At 40.4% G+C, this 21,152-nt stretch overlaps 1 protein-coding gene across 1 annotated transcript in view; it reads left to right on the forward strand.

Moving 5' to 3' along the window:
- The first annotated feature begins 11,856 nt into the window (after window positions 1-11,856).
- The window catches only part of RORA (RAR related orphan receptor A), a 388,288-nt gene continuing 378,992 nt past the window's right edge, over window positions 11,857-21,152 (forward strand). The window contains exon 1 of the mRNA NM_001289887.2: window positions 11,857-12,001. The gene's annotated coding sequence lies outside the window, so the exon portion shown is untranslated. The remainder of the gene's footprint in view (window positions 12,002-21,152) is intronic.

Genomic DNA, 21,152 nt, shown 5'->3' on the forward strand with positions numbered 1-21,152 from the left:
TGTTCAGGAGGAGAACTGTGCTTGAACATGAGGGAAGGAATGTTCCTGTGAGTTATCCTATTCTATACATGCCTTGGTAGCGTGAGGTGTGGGGAACACTCTGGATGTTGATTTGCTTTGTGTGGAAGAGGTGGTAAATCCTAGTGGTCTGGTCTGGTTTTCCATCATATCTCTTCAGTGAGGATTTCCCAGTTTTGACACTGCAGAGACACTTTTCCTTCTGGCTTCAAGGTTAATGCAGGAGCATTCTGCCTGTGGTAGCTGTTAACAGTGCACCTAGACTGGCATTCAGCCTCCAGCAGAGGTGCCCATTTGGTGTGGAATCCCATGCTCACCAACACCTAACTCAAGGCTGGCTCTGATGAGGCTGAAAAATGCTCCCATCTGAAGAGAACACCCTTGTCGTTTTATTAAACTAGATCAGAACATGTGACTGACCGCTTGTAGGGAGAAGAGTGGCAGGGTCCAAGTAGTATGCAAGGAACACTGTTGTGAATGTGAATAAAAAATTGGCACATCTCCACAGCTGATGGGATCGTGGGTCAGCATTGTGTAAGCTATTGCTGATAAATCTCACATGTAGGGAGTTTAAAAAAAAAAAAAAGTACATGGAAACTTAATTAACTCACAGCATAGGCATCTTGTCCTTTGGTTCTGGACAGCCAGAAGAAGTATATCTCATAGTGTGTGTGTTGCACGGATTCCAATATACCCAACTTGATGTAGAGGTTTGGTTGGTTTTTTGCTAGTCTTTTTGCTGGCAAAGATCTAGGGAATGCATTATTATTTTTAACAATAATATTTTATTATTTTTAAAGTAAATAACTTTTAGAGATGTATGAGCTGGTTTTGTACCCTTGTGAAAGCAATTGTAGCAACATAATAGCATGTATGAAAGAGCCCTATTGCTTTGTGCAATTGGTGGGTGTTTATTTGTGGAACAAATGGCATTTACAATTCATCAGAACATAAATTTGCAATTCAGTAGTATCTTTCATCTGTACTCTCAAATATAGTTTTTCTCCCTAGAATGGATTACGTGAACTTCTGAAAACTGTCAGGGGAACAAAAAAGGTACTAAGGCACATTTTTGAGGACAGATGGAAAACTATAGTAAGTTTGGAGCAGTCTTACAGTAACAAAAAGTGGAGCTCAAACTTTCACTACTCTAGTAGTAGCACTGAACCATGTGCTATTTCATTTTAGGCTTAAAGTAGTTTATTACATAAGAGAATAGAAAATAAAATAGGTTCTTTAATGCAGTAAAATAATCCATTAACACCTAATACATATAAATCAAGAATAAGTAGACCAGTAGAAGAAAGACCAGAGGGCTTTTAATTTCACCATTGGAATCAGTGTCAAAATGTGTGTTTCTGAGTGCTAGGTCTTTCTCCTGAATTTGTAAGTTAAAATCAGATATCAGTACAAAAACAGATCATTTATTTTCTCTTTGTGATATCAGCTTTGCCAGATTTAGAATATGAACTGAAAACCTCAAAATTGCATCTAATGAAGACTACAGTATTCCTTAGTGCTTAGTTGTGTGTAAAACCACCTAGACAGGTGTGCATAAGGATCCCTGTTGTAAGTACCTTGTTTTTTCAGGGTCTATTGTATGAAGAGTCAGCTCTTGGTCAGTAGGTGGGACCTGCATAGTTAGTAAACCAGAATAGTTAAATGCTCTCAGAATTTGTTGTGTTGGTACCTCAAAGCTGGTGTATTTTCGTGCCAAGCCGCGACCATGGCACAGTGAAAAACTGCATATAACTGCAGTTTAAAGTCTTGACTAATTTATTAGCCAGAATCATTAGACATGATCAATTTCACTATTACAACAGTCAGAAATACTTAAAAAAATAAAATGCATTTTTGGCAAACACTGAAAAGGGAAGGCCTGTTGTTACTTGTCAACACTCGTCAAGGTGATAAATTTCAGATCATGTTTTGTGAACAATTAGCTAGTAAGAACTTTCTGTTGATATATATGCATTGTTCTTTTATTTGAAGTGTTGGAAACAATTCCTTTCCTTCAGCTATTGGCTGTGTCTCTTGACAAATAAGTGCACAGAGCTTTATATCAAGATGTCTTTGAGGATGCACAGTCTCAAATGTATCGGCACAAAGGAAACAGCAAAAGTAAATGCTGACCCACTCTCACTCAGATCAATCTCAGCAGGGTCTATCTGTGTCCAGTTGCTTTAACTTAGAGGAAAATCTGTGATCTTAAGGGGACTTGGAGACTTTGAAAGTTGGTGGCCTGGCTTGGAGAAATGCAGTTTGTGGCAGATGCATCTCCTATTCTCCAGCGTATGGTGGGGTCTGGGTCTGGATCTGGGTTTCAGTCCTGTGCAGGGCTCCATGCTGCTGTGAGGTGCTGCTGGACACCTGCTCTGTCACTGCCTTCTGGCTTCCTGGGCATCCATGTGCCAGCACTGAATTTACTTAGCATGGATATATTCCCTTCTGTGTTGTATACTTAACACAGACGCTATGCTGTATATTTGGTGCTCCGGAGGTTACCAAAGTGCAAATCTATGGCCAGTTTGCTGGATTGCAATCCTGTCACTTTACCTGCATGGGATGAGGGTACAATATGGGGTCTTCTGACACATACACCCAGACTTTGGGTGAGATAGAGAGTAAGGCTTTATATAGCAGCTTTTGATAAAGCTACCTTGAATGAACTGTTAGCTCTGGTTGTGTCTTTCAGTCCGAGAGGGAGAGTCGATTTGGAAATACTTTACACAAGTAGCCTGCTGCATCTACAAATAGGATAAGGTAACTTATCCTTTAATGAATAAGCCACTGTGTCTCAGGGAAACTGTTTTAAAGAATACGGTGGGAAAGAGTGTCACAAGTGACTCAAGAGATGAGACACCACTGACTGGGTTTCAAAGATACGCAGTATTTAATTACTGGGCAGATATCACCGTAATCACAGTATCCAGCCAGTGCCCGTGGAAAGCAATCCACTTTTTGAATGAATTCAGGGAGATGTGGATCTGGATACAGCCCAGACGTGTGTTTAAGTTTGCCTAATGATCCTACTTTTGAGGTGTGACTAAATAACGTTAAATATTTGCATAGCGTCTCTTAGCTAGAAAAGGCATATAGCTACTGAAAGTTAATTTAAAGCAGATAATTGCTTTGAGTGATCAAAAGCCAAGGAATATCAAAGCTGCTTGTTTCTTTTTAAACCATTGCAAGATGTATAGCTTTTGTGATGAATTTTTACGTAGAAAGAAAGCTCCAGCTGGTTGTTAGGGTATCCTGTTGCACAAGGTGACAGGGTGCTCTAATGGACATGGGCACATAAAACATTGAGGGAGAAAGCAGGGTGTGTGTTACAGCGCATCAGCTATTCTGCAGTACTTGTCTGTGTGCGTATTCCTTGTCTGCAGAAAGCCTGATGTAGCAGCTTTCCTGCTGGGCAGAGCACATACGGGTGGTTACACTGGGGTTATGCTGGGGAGGGGGCGGGGAGGGATGCAGCATGCGCTCTAAGCTCGTACCGCACTGTGTTTTGCCATCATACATTCGGGTGCTGAGTTCTGATTCTGGCACTGTATCATGGATAGTTGGTGAATTTCAGTGGAAATAAACTGTGAAGATAGCCACTACCATGGGACAGTGTTCTTATTTGTTTGTTTTGATTTAGAATAAAGAAGTATTAAATAAATTTGGGGAAATATCATTCTGATAAATAGGCTGAAAGATGTCCACAGTGTTATGGCATAGGCATGATAGTGGCGGAGGGGTTGGAGCTTGATGATGCTTGGGGTCCCTTTTATTTTTACTGTATTATCACTTTGTTTGCAGTTAGATCCTTCTCTCCTCTCCCAGAGGATAAGAGCTTTGGTGTGACTGCAAACAACAAAACTCCTTCTTGGTGAGAGAAAAGCCTTTTTTCCTTGTGAAAGATAATCTCCTTTTATGCTGGTCTTTCTGCTTGTGTCCAGAGAGATTACTGGAGGGTACTTGAGTGTAACGTCTCTAGAAGAGAATGATTTTTCAGGCTCTTCGTTACAGTCATTAGTAACTTCAGTAAGTAACCTGACTTCTCAGGCATTGTGGTAATTGTCAAGGTGAAAGTGTAATTATAGGCCAAAGCTAGTGAAAGTTTTTGCATATTAAAGAGCTGTTCTGAAACTTATTCTGGGGCCATTCGGTTATTTTAGTTTTGTGGTGGAAATAAGCTGTTCAGTCAGCATGAATTTAAAGGAACACATTTCACGCTGGCCTGTACTGATATGAAACACATTAGAACCTGCAGGAGTCGTAGGGCTTGTGTGATGTCTAGAAAAGAACCGTCTGATGTAGGAAATCTGAGTTTATGCTTTTTCTTTACTACTGATGGTCTTTTTCAATCGCGAACAAAAAGAATCTCTCTAGAACTGGGATGTCTTTCCCTGGAGCAGGGCGCTAGCCAACCTGGGGTTTTGTATCTCCTTTTATTTTTTGGTTGTTTCTTTTCCCTTCTGAATTTGAGGATAGATGTAACAAAGATGAACAGTTCTGTTACTTCGTGCACGGCACATTCAAACATCGATCCCATTAGGGAAAAAAAAACACCTGATTTTAGGTGATCATACCATTGGCAGCTCAGTTCTAACTAGCATGGCTCAGGACTCCTTTCTTCTTTTTCAGAACCCTCCAGTACTTCTCTTTTTACACTGAATATCTTTTTCCCTTGAGGCTCAAAACATTACTGTGTCTATTGAGCAAATATCCGACACAAACAATGACACACAGCTTATCTTTTTCCTGTTGCTAATAATATTTTTGATCAGAAACAGACAATTCCAAAGAAGTCAAATCAACATGTGCTGGTCTGTAAGCAGAGAAGGTGTGTTGATGCAAATGCCTGGTGAGATAACTGAGCTTTTGTCACAGCACTGATATTCTGTGACCTTCCACGTTAGTTATGATGGAGAGTGAAATCATTGCTGTGTATTTGATGGCTCCTTTGTCTGGCATGGTGACAACTGCAACAGACTGTCAATATTGTGTACTCAGCTTTACTTTTTTTCCCCTTAGGGTACTGCCTGTTTTGCTCAGCTGGTAAAACCCAGCACATCCATACTTGCTTTCCATTTGTCACTAACTACATTTCATGTAGTATACTTTTGAACTAGTGCTTCTTTGCTATATTAGTCCTTTTACTGTAGGTGTGGTTACAGCAAGACATGAATGTCATGTTCCAGTGGAAATTGTTGGGAAAATCTGTGGCATTACCTTCTTGCCTGTACCGTGCCAGTAGGCAATGCTGGATGGTGATACTGGTTTCTCATGTTTGGTTCTGTCCTACTTGAGAAGAAAGGATGCCTCCATACTTACCAGACAAGGCTGCAATACTTGTTCTTTCTTGACTATGCACTCCATGTGTTTACACGTACCTTTTGACAAGTTGACTCTTTTCTCTTTCAATCTCCTAACATCTCCCAAGCAACATGATGAATATGAGTTGTAATGCTTGATTTCCTGTCATCACATTGCATCTCATTCTGTGTTACCTTAACGTCCAATCTTCTCTTGGCAACCTAATTCTTGTAGCACAGTGATTTTGTTTTTGTTCCTGCTGCTACTGCATTTTGACCAAATTATTTGAGGTGGTTTTTGTTTACTCCTTCTGGTTCAAGTGTGGCCCTTTAATCACTCTCAATGGATACTCCAGTGTCTTATTAAACCGTTTGCTAATCCATACCTCTTTTTAGGTCTATAATAGTACATGAGAACATGCAGGCAAACTAATTGTTACTTCTCCTTTAACAACTGCATTTTTTTCTCCATTCCTTCCTATAATGTTCTATAGCCTTCCTATGAGGTTTGTTATGGATTTTAATAGACATAGTTTGCTCAAAGTAATGCCTTCTATTTATTTCCATGGAAACTACAATGAGTACAAAGAGCACAATAACACTATTTGGTAGTACATATTCTCAGCTACAACAGACTATTTTTCAACACAGTCGCCACTATTAGCTGTGCGTTTTCACCAGCAGTGAACAAGAGCCTGTCTCACTGTGCTCACATCCACTGTTCAGTCCCTGTAAACATTCATCAGGTGTCAAGGAAGATCAATGGATGCATTTTTTTTCCACATGGAGGAATTCAATTCCACCCCTCTTCCTCATCCATACTTCCATGTCCAATGGCATTTTGCCGGACTGTCCCTCTGTTGCCATCTGTCACACAATAATAAAATGTGATGGAATATTGGTGAGAAGGTTCTACCTCTACTGCCATACTACCACCGTCTGCTGCTGACATTGTGGGCTAATGTAATAAAATAGGAGGCATTACTTTCAGAGCAGCCCTCATATATAGCTACTTTTTCAACCATGGGACAAAATATCTTGGCTTAAACTCACATCAGATTTGCCTGTGACATGGGCTAGGTACATCAAGGGTCAAAGACTCCTACGCTTCCTGTGTAGATTGTGAAAGCTCATGAGAATGTGTTTTCATTAATATTCATGAAACATTCTCATTCTGCAAACATTCGTGTGAACAGTATTTGTCAGAACCTTCTTATTATACCTAAGCCTCCAATAGAAGTTCAACATCTTAGGCCAGCATTTCTTTCAAGGCTGTAACAGGTTATTCATTTCATCAAGCAGGCTGTTTGCAACGCTGTGTGTTTAGCTGCATGTCAGCCATAGGAAATCATGGATAAGCTACAAGATTGGCTTCTCTATGAGAATTCATGTCGGCTTGCACACAACTTCTTTAGCTAACTCTATTACTGTAAGGTTATTATCAAGTAGATATATGTGGTGCTGACAGCTCCTGACAGAAAAGTGCTTTATTACATAGAAGCTTGCAAAGAAAAAACTTCAACATTAAAACATGATAATCTTTTATGCCCAGATAGCTACGTATTGGACAAGAAATCCATATAATTAATATTAATTGTAATGAAGTGTGACAATCAAGAAAGAGTAACAGGAGATCCTGCTCATAAGTCAAGACCTCAATAGAACAGAAGATACAGAGCCAGCCAGAGATGGATGATGGAAGAACACTAGGCTGAATAATTCATGAAAGAACACAGTAGATTGCATGTGAGGTCTGAAGCCTTTTAAAGGCCTGCGAATAGATGACAAAGTTCACTCGGTTCAGGTAAATAATGATGAGCCTTAAGAGAGGAGGATGGAGAATGTACATGTGATGTATCATGAACTATTAATAAGAGTTAAAAGGTCGTATACTTGCCATGTCAAGTGTGAGTGATCGGGAACTTAACATGCAGGGAGAGATGTATGTAATGTGCAGCATGTAAGGAAACAAAAGCAAATAATTACCTTTATAACAACTTTTTTAAAATTTAAATGCTTGTTAACTGCATGTTTATGGCATTAAAAAAAAAACCAAAAACCCTCTACCCTATTATGAGAGCGGTATGTGTGCATAGGAGCATTAAATCTAAGTACAGTGCCTAAAATACATGGGAGCAGTAGGTAATGTAGATTGCCATTAACCAGCAGTGTTACATAGCTTGGGTTATAACAGAAGGTGAGCACACAAAGAGAAAAATTCTACTTGGTATTTGAATGTCATGATCTGAATTAATGTTGTTTAAAGAAATTATGGTTGCACTCTTTACACAAATCTTAAAAGCAATGATATAAGGCTATGGGAGATCTGAGGGACTGACTAGAAAAGATGTTTTGTCCTGAATTAAGTTTCCACTAGAGATATGAAAAAGTATATTTCTGTGGAAGCGTTTCCATTTCCATAGAGAGAATATTGTATAGGGGAGGAAAAAAAAAGTTTTAAGGCTTGTCCACAGGATTTTATAATGTTTCTTAAATTCTTTTAGCTTCTTGTAAGTCAGTTTGCATTGACCATCAGCCTTGTTTGTGATCAGCCAAGCCAGTGCTCCCTTTTGGGGTTATAAAGAGACCTAACTGATGATTAGAAGGGCCTGATGCATGTTTTGAGGCAGTTCTTTTAATTTTCTCAAGCTGAACAAATTAAATACTGCAATAAATGGGAAATGAGGTTTTGGTTATTTCATCTACACCGTTATTAGTGTGCCAGTTTTTTCTCCTTACCAGTAAAGCTGTTGATTTAATTCTTAACATGAAGATAGAAAGAAAGAGATTAAATGTGAGAAAGTCTAAGCAAGTAAACTCTGCTCTGAGGAGAATAGCCTTGCAGCAGTGTGGAGCAGCAGCCTCTGGTTGTAACCTGCGAGGAGCTGGAGGGGAGGGGGTTGCAGCGTGTGGCAGCAGAGGCTGTGGGCACCATCACTGCTTCCTACTGCACGGTGTGCCAGCTTGGTTTCTTTGAGAGCATTGCAGAACAGGTACTTTGCCACACCAGTGTTCAGGAACGCCTTACTGACAAAAGACAAAGGCATAAGAACTTTCTTTATAGAAATGATAAGCTTGTGTGATAGAGACTGGTACAGCTCAAACCCTGGTGCACGAGGCAGCTTTGTACTGATAAAGGTCTTGATATTCTGCTGCAACTTTTCCCAGTGTTATAAATAATATATTTTTTTATCATTTTAGGTCTGAAAGTCATGGATGCAGCTAGCTATGATATGTCCTTTGTCAGATATTTGGATAGTCAACTGAGCTTATTTTACACTGTCCTACCTTTCTCATTTCTGATGTGACAGATCTGTGTTAATGTATATGGTTGTGCCGAAGAGGTTGTCACGGGAAGTGAGAAGTTCTGGCAGCTGAGTAAAGGGCGTGTGGGAGCTCTCAGTGCTGGGAGTGGTGTGGGACATGATTTGGAAACTGGGTATCGGCGTGTTTCTGCCTTCAGCGCTGAAGGAGCAAGCAGTGATGCCCTGAAACAACATCAGCGGAACACTCCTTCTAGTAGGAGAGCTTATTTTTGCTGAGGGGGTAAAAATAAGCATTACAAAGTATCAAAGTTACTTTACCTGCATACTACATTAGCTTGGGATAGTGGCAAAGAAGGTACAAGCTAGTTGGGTTTGTTTGTTTGCTCGTTTTTGTTTGTTCATTTGTTTTCAGCAAGCATTTGTATTTGAAAACAGTTTGGGGAAAACAGTGATTCTTTCGCTGAATAGTATTCAGCATTTCTCTGCAGCCATCTCTAGTAAGGAGCTGAAACTTCCAAGTGTACAGAAATAGCACATCTAGAAAGCAGGGAAGCAGCCCTGTCTAGGGAGTCAGGAAGGCATATGTAATTGTGGCAAGGTGATCACTAAAGACAGATACTTGCAGATGTGAGTGCAAGAGCAGATGGGAAAAGGCACTTAGAAAATCTGTTGCTATATAACTGAAGTCTGTTTGAAGAACTTACGTAAATCCTAGTTTTAGGTGGAGTAAAGCTCTTAAATAAGCAATAGGAGCTGGTTGGCAGGATGGTCTTTTACACATGTATATGCTAATGTAAATGTCCTAATGCAAATTTAAGCGCTGAAGAACATTGCATGGATTTGGGAAAATCCCTTAAAATTTTAATTCCATAAGCAAAATATTATTTTGGCAGCACATGACAGAAGTAATCCTGCTCCCAGATGCTTCATACTACTGCAACCGGGGCTGCTTGTAAGGCCTTCTTCAAGGCTGCTCTAAAATAGCACAGATGGTTCTTGGAATGAGAAGCAGCTCAGAGGTACCGGGCAGCAGAGCGCCGTGTGAACTGCTCACATTGCCGTCTAATGGGGAAACACCGCAGGGAAGGGGGTCGTCACCAAGCTTTAAGGCATGGCGATGGGACAATGAACTGGAAAGAAAGCTCTGTAGTGCTGTGCAGGTTTGTATGGGCGTCGTGGCACGTCAGGTGTGCTGACTGCCGCCCTATGGATGGTGGAGGTGTCAGAGCAGTCCTCCTCCCGTGGGCATGAAGACCTCCGGATTCCTTTTGTAGAGAGGTGAAAAACACGCTGCCTACTGGCTATATGCTTGTGTCAGCGACTTGAAATGCAGTTCTTCTTTTACTCCTAAAACCGAGTCTTAATGGAAATCATTGCATGCTGAGCAAAATGCACAGGGAAGCTTGGATGCGTTACTGTATGACCAGCAGGGCTGGCTACCATCGGTTTGATGCTTTATAAACTGCCAGGAGCTTTCAGATTAAGACCTTCCTTTGGGTTTTGTTTGTTTGTTTTGTTTACTTAAGGATAATTTTAACTAAGTAAATCTCACTTAAAATGCTTACTTTCACCGACCGGTTCGTTCCAAGAGCTAAACCCGGTGCAAGTAGCTCTCATCTTCGCTGTTTCCCTCACCAGAAAGGGCGGCGGGTCGGCTCAGCGCAGCGCCTTTCGCGCTCATCCCGCTGCCTCTCGTGCAGCTGTGCTCAAAGCCGTGACTGCTCCCTCGGCGCGCGCTGCTGAAGCAGCCGAGCGGCAGCAAAGCAAGCAGCTGTGCGAGCAGCGAGCTCCGGGCAAGGGCCTGCGAGGGGAGGAGCCGGCCGCGCGATGCCCACCGCGCCCCTGAGGCGGCGCGTGCACTGCGCGAGGCGGGCGGCTTTGGCGGGAGCGGTTCCACACATCTCCTCACAGCCTGGGCTGGCAGCTTCGGGGTGGAACCTCGGGAATCCTTCCCCGCCGGGATGCTGCCCGCCCCTCGAGTGCTCCGGGCGCTCGGACCGGCAGTGGTGGAAGGGCTGAGAGCTTTTTGGACGCAGAGAAGCCCCTCAGGCCCGGCAGCCCCCGCCTCGCCGCCTCAGCACGCGCTAGCAGCCATGTTGCGTGCCCGGCTGCTTCGGCACCGGGGCAGCTCTCGCAGCGGCCGGCGGTCCGCTCATCGTGCACTTGAGTGTCAATACTGGCGCTGAACCACCAAGGTAAAGTGGGAACGACTTGAGGGAGTTGGCACAGCCTGAGCCTGGCTGCCCTGTGAGTGTGGTAGGTGTGAGAAACACGCTGCCCCTCTGACCCCTTCTGGCAGAGCTGCTCTGAGGCTGCCTTCTGGATCTTATGCTGCCGTGACCCTTAATGGCAGTTTGATTACTTCTGTGGTGATTCAGTCCATTCCCTTCAAAGTACCTCTGCTTTTTCAATTATTGAAGTTAGTGCAGAGGGCAAGCGGCAGGGTTACTTGTGTATTGCTCTGCCATGTGCGTGCGCCTCTTGGGCTAACTGGCAGAACGCTCCACAGCTGTGACATGGGCCCTGCTGCGTGGCTGCGGGCAGCTGCTGCTCAAGATGGAGGGACGAACAGCTGCGTTGAATCTAGACCATCAATCGCCGAGCAATTCCCGTGCTGTGCTAGGGCACGAAACAGCGTATACCTTGTCTAGAGGGAGTAGGGCAGTGTTGTTCATGCAGTGTGGGATGCCCTTTTGTGTCTAAGTAGCTCTAGAGGGAGGGGTAGCTGTGTGAGCTGCTACCGAGTGGTGAATGGTTGCTGTTCAGCAATCACTGATGGGTGGAGAGGAACTGACAAGTTCGAGAGTAAACCCCTTTACTCACCAGACATGGTACTGCCACAGAAAAGGGCAAATGTAGATTCAGGTAGGTGAAAAAAGTTCATGAGCTGTTGCAGTGGTTATGTAAGCATGGCATGTTTTTGAAATGGAGTCTGAGTGTAAAGGAGGATGTGGATCATTGGTTGGAGGTAATAGGCACTGTAGTTCCCACATGGCCTCTATTCAGAATTAAGTTTCTTTTCGTGTTTATGTGGTTCCATAAGGCCCCACTTATCAGCCTCATGACAATATGGCACTTGTCCCATGAAGTGGCAAAGTGCAACAAAGATAGCGATGTACGTACAGTGGTGGTGACACCAACTGTCGCCTGGTCTATAAACATCAGTAGCAAGCTTCAAATGAGACTTCACAGAGCTCTTCAGCTACTTGTATTCGTATGAACTATATTGTATTGTAAATATGCTTTTTTTTTTTTTTTCCCTGCTGCAGGGTAAGTTCTACCTGAAGTTGACTGTACCAAGTGCAAGAGATTTCCTCTGTAGCATGTCTAGTTAAAGATGGAAATTCTCACTGTGGACCAGCAGATCCCACTTCTGTGAGCAGATTTATCCTGGAATGCTGAGGACTTGTGTATGTAAGTCAAGTTATTATGTGCGTGATGTAAAAGAGCTGAGTGTGGAAGTCACACCAGAGTGGGGAAAAAAAGAGACACAAATACTTCCTAACAGTTTTAATGCCGTGAAGTTACCTTTATATATTTAATGTGTGCCATGGTGTAGTGTGTTGTACGGAGTCTTTTCTAGGCTGCTTACTTGAATGTGGGACTGAAGGGAAGGAGAGGGAGGTATTCCCACTCTTGCATCTTGTTATCATAGTGGAGAGGGCTTGATAGGTATATTTGATTTCTTTTTGTTGTGTGTGGTTTTTTTTTTTTTTTTTTGGTAAGAGTTCAGTACAGTTTTGTGAGATTACCAAAAGTTTGAGGAACACAACTGAAGAGCATTCTGGCAGTATGGCTGATTCTGATGTCCTCTGCTATTATGAGTATAGAGAATGTCTGGTATCGGAAACTGGGGAGAACTTACTTAGAATTTTGAAATATTTACCAGCAGTAAAATAAAAATGCAAGTAGTGGGGAGAATTCCTGTACAGTGATATTTGGCCATGCAAGAGTTAGTATAAAGTTGGCCTGAATAAAAGGAACTTAGAGTGAAGCAGGACTTTTTCAACATGCTTTTTATGCTCTTATTATTAAAGACAATACCATGTTGAGCACTTAAAAATTTAATTACAAAAAAATCAGAGGGACTAACTGAAATCTCTTGAACTCATAGTAACATGAGTTCATGTAACATTCTGCATGTCTACATAGCGTGCAGTTAGTTATTTTGGTTGTGGTGTTTTTGTTTTTAGGCAGAAGCTAGAAAATACTGGATTTACTCCCCTGGGTACTTCCAACCTGATGAGGGCAAGCTATGTAAATAATTCCTTTATTCCACAAATAAACCCCTCCTTAATTGGGGAAAGACACTAGTTTCTCATTAGTGTTAGTATGGGAAGCTAACTTAAGCTTTAAGCCTCACTTTTGACCTATGACAATACTTAGAGCTTTCCATAAGAGGATCTCCACATGCATCACAATCATTAACAAATTTAACTTGCCAGCTGCCTTGTGAGATAGGTAAGTACTGCGTTAGCATGCTGCCTCTACAAATGGGGAAGTTGAGAAACATTATGTGTGCCTTATTGCCTGAAAAAGCACTTTCCAAAACATACAGAAGACATGTTTGCCTGGGGGAGATTATAGCCTAAGTAAAGATATAACAAATGGATACAAGAGAACAAAGGAGGTTGAGGTGAATGAAGAGACAGGCTGGAAGACTGTGTGGTCACTTCGAGACTGATATACACAACTTAGTCCTATGGGTGTGGATGTTATTTTGTAATACTTCAGATTTCTCACTGTGACATTTGTAGAATTAAAAACGAAGGACAGTTTCCAGAAGTGTCATAGACATACATTAAAATTATGCCATACAGTATAGAGGGCAAATTCTTAGGAGGAAAGCAAAAGCCATTCATCTGCCACAGACAATAAAATAGAAGGGCTGGCATGCTGTGACTTGAGAGAGAGATACACTGAAGTGGCGTTTGGGTTTTATTAATTGTGGGGGAAAAAGCCAGAACTCTGACTTACTACCACTAGCATAGTAGGCAGTGTAACTTCTTAGGACAGGGGAGCCAAGATATCCTTAGAAAGCTTGTCCCAGCAGTTCAGAGGGGAGAAGCAGCAATTATAAACAATTTTTTTTTCCTTAGTTTTCCTCTATTTCAAGCAACTTTTTTTATTCTGAGTAATCAGTCTTGGGTGATAGACACTTCGTAGACATTCCTGAGGAAGGAATGTGCTCTGTGTGAGATGATGCTAGATCTGTGGGTGTTTCTGTAATAACTGTGGACATCTGATCCTATTTCCCAGTGCTGCAAGCTCCGTTTGACTCTTTCTGTGAGCCTCCCACTACTTGTGAGTGCCTTAAATAGTTAAGGAATCACCGAATCATCTGTAAACATAGAGTCATAGTGGCTCTAAAGCCAGAAAATTCTACCAAGGAGATTCTGTAGAATTACAAAACTGAAATACATTTTAGAAAGTAGCTATTAAAATCTAATTAATGTTGGAGGCAGTATCTGTGGTGATGTTTGGATATAAGAGTGCTACTGTCACTTTTTTTTTGTAGAAGAGTGTGTCATTATGGATGGTAATGCTAAATATTTGTTTTGCTGCTAATGCTCTTGTAAGATATGATAGGTATTGCATTAGCATCTGTTTACTGTTTTGGTGCCAGCAGATAAGTCTGCAGCCTGTATTCAGCAGCTAAACATAATTTCTCTTCTTGGGCCATAGCAGTAGTACCCTTTGCCACAGTGGTGTTTGTTTTCAGCTAGTTAAATGCATAGTGCACTCTGTTAGAAGCAAAAAGAAAACCTTCAGCACTGGAGAGAGGGCAGTGGCATCAATGATTGTTAAGTGGTGCTCTAGAAGTAACTGTTACTATCTTTCATTTTCAACCGTGGTATATTTCTGGATATAAATAAAAAATCTGAAAGATTCCTAGGCCTTTATCCATAGGATCAGTCTAATAAAAAGTTGCATGTAGAGAAGGGGAGAATAGAGGTTGGCTACTCAGTGTGAGAAACGATTGGCTATATTTTGATTAAATGTCATTAGCGCCACTTAATGTCAAATGCTTATTCAGCTTATGATTTAAAGTCATGCAATGCATAGCATTATTGTACATACGAGACGCTTGTGCATCTGGTGCTTAATTCAAGTATGTGTTATTTGCATTCTGGAGCATCCCTAAACATTGTTGTTAGAATTGTCATTTTAAAAATATGTTTTGTCCTGCTTTTAGAGCACACTTAATCTTTTCCCCATTAATCTGCTTTCCCTAAACCTTTCCCTAATACTTCTGAAGGATCCCCGACCTGCTGTGCAGGCTATACAACACAGCAAATCTAATCATGTCTGGAATTATCATTTTTATCAGTTTAATCCATATTTTTCTGTTATTTGCTTTCCAAAATCTTAGATGTTTTATGTGCTGTGGTGAGTAATGGAGCAATTGTGGCGGTTAGTATCTTTTTAAAAAAAAGCAGCGACAATGCAGCTAAGATAATTGATTTTCTGGAACGTAGCATTAGTGCTCCATGTTCCAGGCTTAATCCTTTGATTTATTGAATATATTTTAGTCTTCAAATTGTAGATCAGTCAAGAAATTGTGTCCCTGTGTTTAACTTTTAGAGCAACTATTCTGAATAGTCCTGATTATCACTTGGGCATTGATCATACTCTCAACGTTCTGCTATCTCTCTGAATTTGTTTTCATGGTCTCATATAAAGTCTTAAATTGCTATTCTTTTTTCTTTCTGGGAAGCTTTTATAAAATGACTTACAGCTAAGACAGTATCTATTTTCTTTATGCTACAATTTGCTGTGGTAGAGTGTAGTTACCAGCATCTAAAGAGAACACCATCTTAGTTCAAACTAGGAGGCACGTTTGTGGAGCTCATTTGAATTTGCAGTGGTCTAAAGGGAATTTGATTTGATATTTCGTCCTTATTCTCCATGTCTGTGCTGCTTAAGGATGTCAGTGAAATGCTAGTACTGGAAAGGTCTTCATCTAACAAAGTAAGTACTAGTAATACCCTGTACTAATTTGGATGAGGATGTTTTGTTATAAATATATGAGGTGCTCAAGAGCAAATGAGGTACCTTCACTTAGATTTCATATGTGAAGAGCTGTGGAAGTGCCATCCTTCACTTTTGGGGTTTCCTTTTTTCCTAGATGTGTATTCCAGGTAAGCTCTGTAATCAGGACTGCTTTCTGTTCTACTGCCGTCCATCACTTTTGTTGTGAAGCTGTGGGACACTCAGTGTCAGCTCACTGCTTATTTTTCATGTAAAGGTCCACTACTGCTACCTCGGTAAGACTGCTTTGTAAAAATGTAGTTTAGCAGAATTTTTGCATACACTATCAGGCTGTAAGCCATTTGCAGAAGGTTATGATTTGTACTGTTTTCATTCAAAGCAGGACATTAGGGCTCCAGCCATATTTCATTATCCATTTGAGTAACTTTATTCAATTTAGAGCTCTCTGCCTAACCACGAGCACTAAATTAATACTAGATTTTCACTCTGCCTAGTGGGAACACTAAATAGATAAATAAAAACCATTGCAGGATAATTGTAGGTGCTGTGGGCTGAAAGCCAAACCAGGCCAGTTCAGCCTTTGAGCTCCGTCTGCCAGCTTTTCTTTTTTCCTTGCCCATCATAATAGGGTATTCAATTATAATCTTTTCTCTGTATGTACAGTGGAGGTTTGCATACAGTGGCCCAGAGGCATTATTAATCTCAGTGCATTTGGAGAGTGAATAAAAAGACTAAAGGTTTAGGGGAAAAATCTCTCTCCCCTGTAGCTGTATTCATCACTTAAGGTCTTTGTCAAAAATGTACTTTTCTTCCTCCCTCCCCCCATTCCTTGGAGCATAAGCTAGAAATGACTCCAGAAGTTAGAGGACAATGGAAGCATTAGTACAGAGATTATGGATCTCGATGTGGAAGGTGGGGGTTGGGGAAGAAGGTAGAGGCAAGGATGGAGATTTTAAAATACATGGGTGTTTAACAGTGCATAAGAAGCAAGCAATGGTGTAATCAGTCGGGGTGAAGCTTTTCAGGCCATTTGGAAAGAGTTAATACAAGGGCTGTTTCTATTTCTGGCAAATAGATTATTTAGGTTGCAAGCTTATTATAATTGTCTAAATAAAATTATTGAGAAAAAATACATGTATTTGGTTTTAATCAATTACAGAAAATCACAAAGATGCTGGTAGAATTCTGTTGGGGAAAAAATCTTCTGGGTAGGTTTGGTGAGTGATTCTTTGCTTACAATTTCTGCACGCTTCCCTGTAGCGTTCTCATGAAAACTTAAAGAAACTACCTTAGTGCTTTGGAGAAACTGAATGTCATGGCGACTACTGAAAGACTTTGAGTTGAGCAGGGACATGTGGATCCATAGTCTTGTGTCAGCATTATAAATCAAGCTAGCATGATTTTCAAGGCAGTTTCCTGTCTGTTTTCTGCAACATGAGTAGTTTGGATCAGCAATAGGGCATGATGAAGCAAGTAGCAAAGTCATCCAAGTTGTAATCTCTATTTATTGTAGGTTAACCTTTCATAAAATGTAGCATTCCAAATCATCATGCCAGGAAATTTTGTTCTTTCCTGTGAGAACAGTACATATTGGTGCCATGTACTTTATTTTGGTGGTCAAGCCACATTAAAGACCTTAGAATAGCGTTACTGCTACCTCTGTTTCAATGTAGTTGCTTCATTCTGTCAGTAGCTACAAAATTGCTTATAGTGTTTTCCTTATAGTGTTCCTGCGCAGGTCCTGCAGGTGCCCTTTGCTGACTATCCCTTAAAACAAAAGTAGCTGTTTACTGATGTACTGAGTCCTTTCCAAATATTTAGATGCTAAAATCTTCTTTGGAGAAGTTTTAAGTGCACAGCCAACTGCCAGGTATCTAAGTAGAAATTTTATAAGAATTTACATTATGTTGCTCAATTAGATTTTCAGTTATGCTTATGAAAGCTGCTTTCTCATATACTGCTGACCTAATTAAACACTATTAGAAATTATTCTAAATGACAAACAATTAGTCCTCTCTTCCCCTGCTCATTCTTCCTTCTTGATAGAACTTAGGCAGTGACTACTCAATAATAAAAATATACTGTTTAAATAACTTGTCAGTGTCCAATACCTAAAAATCAAACCAAAAAGAAACCCCACAGAACTTAAACCATGAAAAGAACCCCAGACCACAACTGAAACCAAATAAAAAAGTCCCACACCTCAGATCTTGTAGAATTCCCCAGTGGAAGGCTTCACGCCTGCCTACTAGTAAACTGGTATTCTGCGGAATCTGATTTAACCTGGATAATGCTTTAACAGTGTCTTCCAGCATAAAAGCTTTAACATTTCACATCAGGACCTTGATTTACTTACCATCTGCTCAGAGGTCTGTCATCAACAGAGATGATTTCTAGCTCCCTTCAGATAACTGGCGTTTGGCAGAGTTCTGCTAAACAGTCTATAACCTTGAAGAGAAGGAGTATATGATAACTCATGCGTGTCGGTTAACCTTTCAGAGGCGTAATTGTCTTATTTCCTAAATAAAACTGTTAACTACTTCAGTTTTTTCCTAATCTTTTTTCCTCCCACCATCAGAAAAAGACAATAGGAGATAAGGAGGAAAATGTTCTATTTTTGGTTTTAATTTGTATGAACATCATTAACAAACTTTATTATAGTAATACTTGTCTGTATTGTTCATTGCTGATGTAGTGAAGTTTATTTCAGAATAGTTGAAAGAATAATGTACTTGTGGTTTAAAAAAAAAAAAAAAGGCTAGTGCTACTATCTCATGGAACTTATCCCAGCAAACTCTAGAAACTTAATGGGATCAGGTTGTCAAAAGTCAGTCAAAAACTGACTGACCTCAATTTTAGCTATAATACCAAGTCTGACATTTGAGGAGGCTAATAATACATTTCTTCGGCTGTCAAGTTAATGATTGAATTAGTCATTAAATTTAAAGAGCAAAAGAATATTTCTACAGAGGCAGCTACGTTTTTATGTTTGCTTAGACTGACGTTTAGATGTTGGTTATGCAGGTTTCCTAGTATTTTGTAGTATATTCCTAGTCTCCATTCTTTTGGCTGGTTGAGGTAGTGGATATTCTCTTCAGACAGCTAGAAAAAGAATCACAGTTCTTTCCAGTGACTCTGGATGAACTGGCTGTGAACAGAACATTGTGTTCTACCTAATTAAACAGTGTTCCTATTATTTTATTTTATTTTGGGAGGGATGACAATTTTGATACTGACAGAGTCCCATTTGTAGCAGTAATGAGAACTGTAAGCCTGGGCAAAGAGTTTAACTAAGATGAGCTTGAGCTGTCCTTCCTAAGCTTTAAACGTGTTTGAACCCATGTTACACAGACTCCCTGGTCTTTGCATGAACATAAACAGCAATTTAGTTGAATCCTTTAGATAAATCTTTTTCAGCGAGATTTCCTCTCATTGGAAGCTCTATCAAAAATAGGTTAACTTAGGCCACTCCTGTCAAAATTAAAAGAAGCTGTTATAGAAGATGGGCCTGTAAGCCACACTGTAAGCCAACATGGAGATGTATATTAGCAGGCATGTTTAATCCAAAGCACAGCTTTATGGTTGAGGGCTTGCAACCAACATCTAATTGAGGCAGATGATTGTAGTTTAGGGTGGGGGAAAAAAAAAAGAGAAACCTTTCAAATTTGACTATTTTTCCAGTAATTTTTTTTAACCCAGAATGTCTGTGATTAATGGGTTCTTTATTCTACTGTTCAGAAGCAAGTTGGGATGAAAGGGTGACTTTCTAAGGATCAGGCTGGGTGTGTTCTACTTTTAGGCTTTGTGTACTGTAAGGGGAAGCAATCTTCCATGTTCATTGTAGTGTCTGTTTTTTCTAGGTACTTCCAGCAAGTTAGCATAGCTCTTTTCCCTACATGGTAGGGGAAGTCTCACCATATGAGCTGATAATTTCTTGAATTATTTGAGTTGATGTAGTGAAGGTCTGGTACCTGCTTACTTCCTTCTTTTGTATCTGTCTGTCAGGTGTGTTCAGTGTTTATAAGCAACTGAGACGTTATAGATGTTGTCAAGCATACCATGAATTAGTGGGCCCCTTGCTGTTTTAGTAAATTGAAATAAATTGACTGGGGCTTACTTGGATTACTGTTGGACAGGTAACAGATGAAAAGTATAGCTGCTGAAAAAAAATGGCCTAGGTCCACGATAGGTTTTCCATAGTGAATGCAAGATTTCTCTCCTGCACGAAGGACTAGTAGACCTGGAAAGACTGGGCAAAAAGTCTCATCTATGTTTACTTCATGTCATTTCCCTATTTTGCAGTAATGAAAAGGTGGTTGTGAAACTTGATTCTGTGGAAAAATCTCTGAAGACGTATACAAGCTTTGCGTGTTAACGGTTCTCCCTAACAGAGTTCTCTTCAGCTTAGTCTGTATGAAGAGGACTGTCATTACTGTTTCGCATACAGAACACAGAGATAGAATAATTGGAGTGAAGTTGGGTAACAATGCCAATCTGCTTTTAGGTCTCCGGAGGCCAGCTGAGAATTATACTGCAAACTGTCCTTCAGTCTTTGCTTCTAAAGAAGCTGAGTTAGGAGGAAACATTTTAGTGCTTAATTCTTAAAAATACTTATTCATTAAAATGTTGGATGGCCTGGATATCAATTTTATTGGCATTATGCCTGATGTACGTTGTTTCCTCTAAGATGGAAAACACAATAATGTGACTCTGAATGGTGTCCAGGTGCAGCAACACCTTTTTGTATTGCGTTCGAATTCCTGACTATGCACTAGGACTGTAATTAATTCAGAATAAGGTTTGGCATAAAATACCACAATTTGGCTATAAAGGAGCCCAAATTAGCTTCGCTGTGATTAGCTTATGAATGTTTCTATACTGTTAGTGATTGACAGGGGTCCCACAGACTTCATACTACAAATAAATATGATTTATCCCTTAATGAAAGTCACTTCTTTATTGCCAGGCATGTTAAAATAGAAGGAGCCACACTGCAAATCCATTGTTGTTTTTTAAAAAAATGCTTAAGCTTGTTAATTACTGTACAAGTAGTATTCATAAGCATCTGTATTGTAAGCCACTGTTGTCTCTGCATATGCACGTGTTTTTTTGATTTGTGGGTACTTATGAAATGAGATTATGAAGATCTTCTGTGGAAATGTCTGAACAGCAGTGTATACAGAAGTATGTCATTTGTTAATCATGAGTTCCTGTACCTCAAAATGCCTTGTGACAGATCTCAAACACACTGAGATATTTAGATTGCGATATCTATATATTTATGAAAGCTAAAAAGACTGCACTTGTGCAGAAGCTAGTTTTCTGTTCCTAATGTAGTGTAGAATGTACAACTTTGGGACTTTCTTGGTGGTATTTTGACAGATCTAGACTCTGGCACTCATCTAAAACAGGTGATCTTGAATGCTTAAGTGTGAAGATTTTTGAAAAGTCATACTTGTAGTCTTAATGGCTGCCTGCCACTCAACTTAGCCTGCTCTGCTTCGATTATGTTTTGCAGAGACATGAGAGAAGCTGGACGAGAGGCAGACTTGTTTCTCTTTGAGAAAAGGGG

The sequence above is a fragment of the Gallus gallus genome, chromosome 10, assembly GCF_016699485.2.
Source record: "Gallus gallus isolate bGalGal1 chromosome 10, bGalGal1.mat.broiler.GRCg7b, whole genome shotgun sequence".
Lineage (NCBI taxonomy): Eukaryota > Metazoa > Chordata > Aves > Galliformes > Phasianidae > Gallus > Gallus gallus.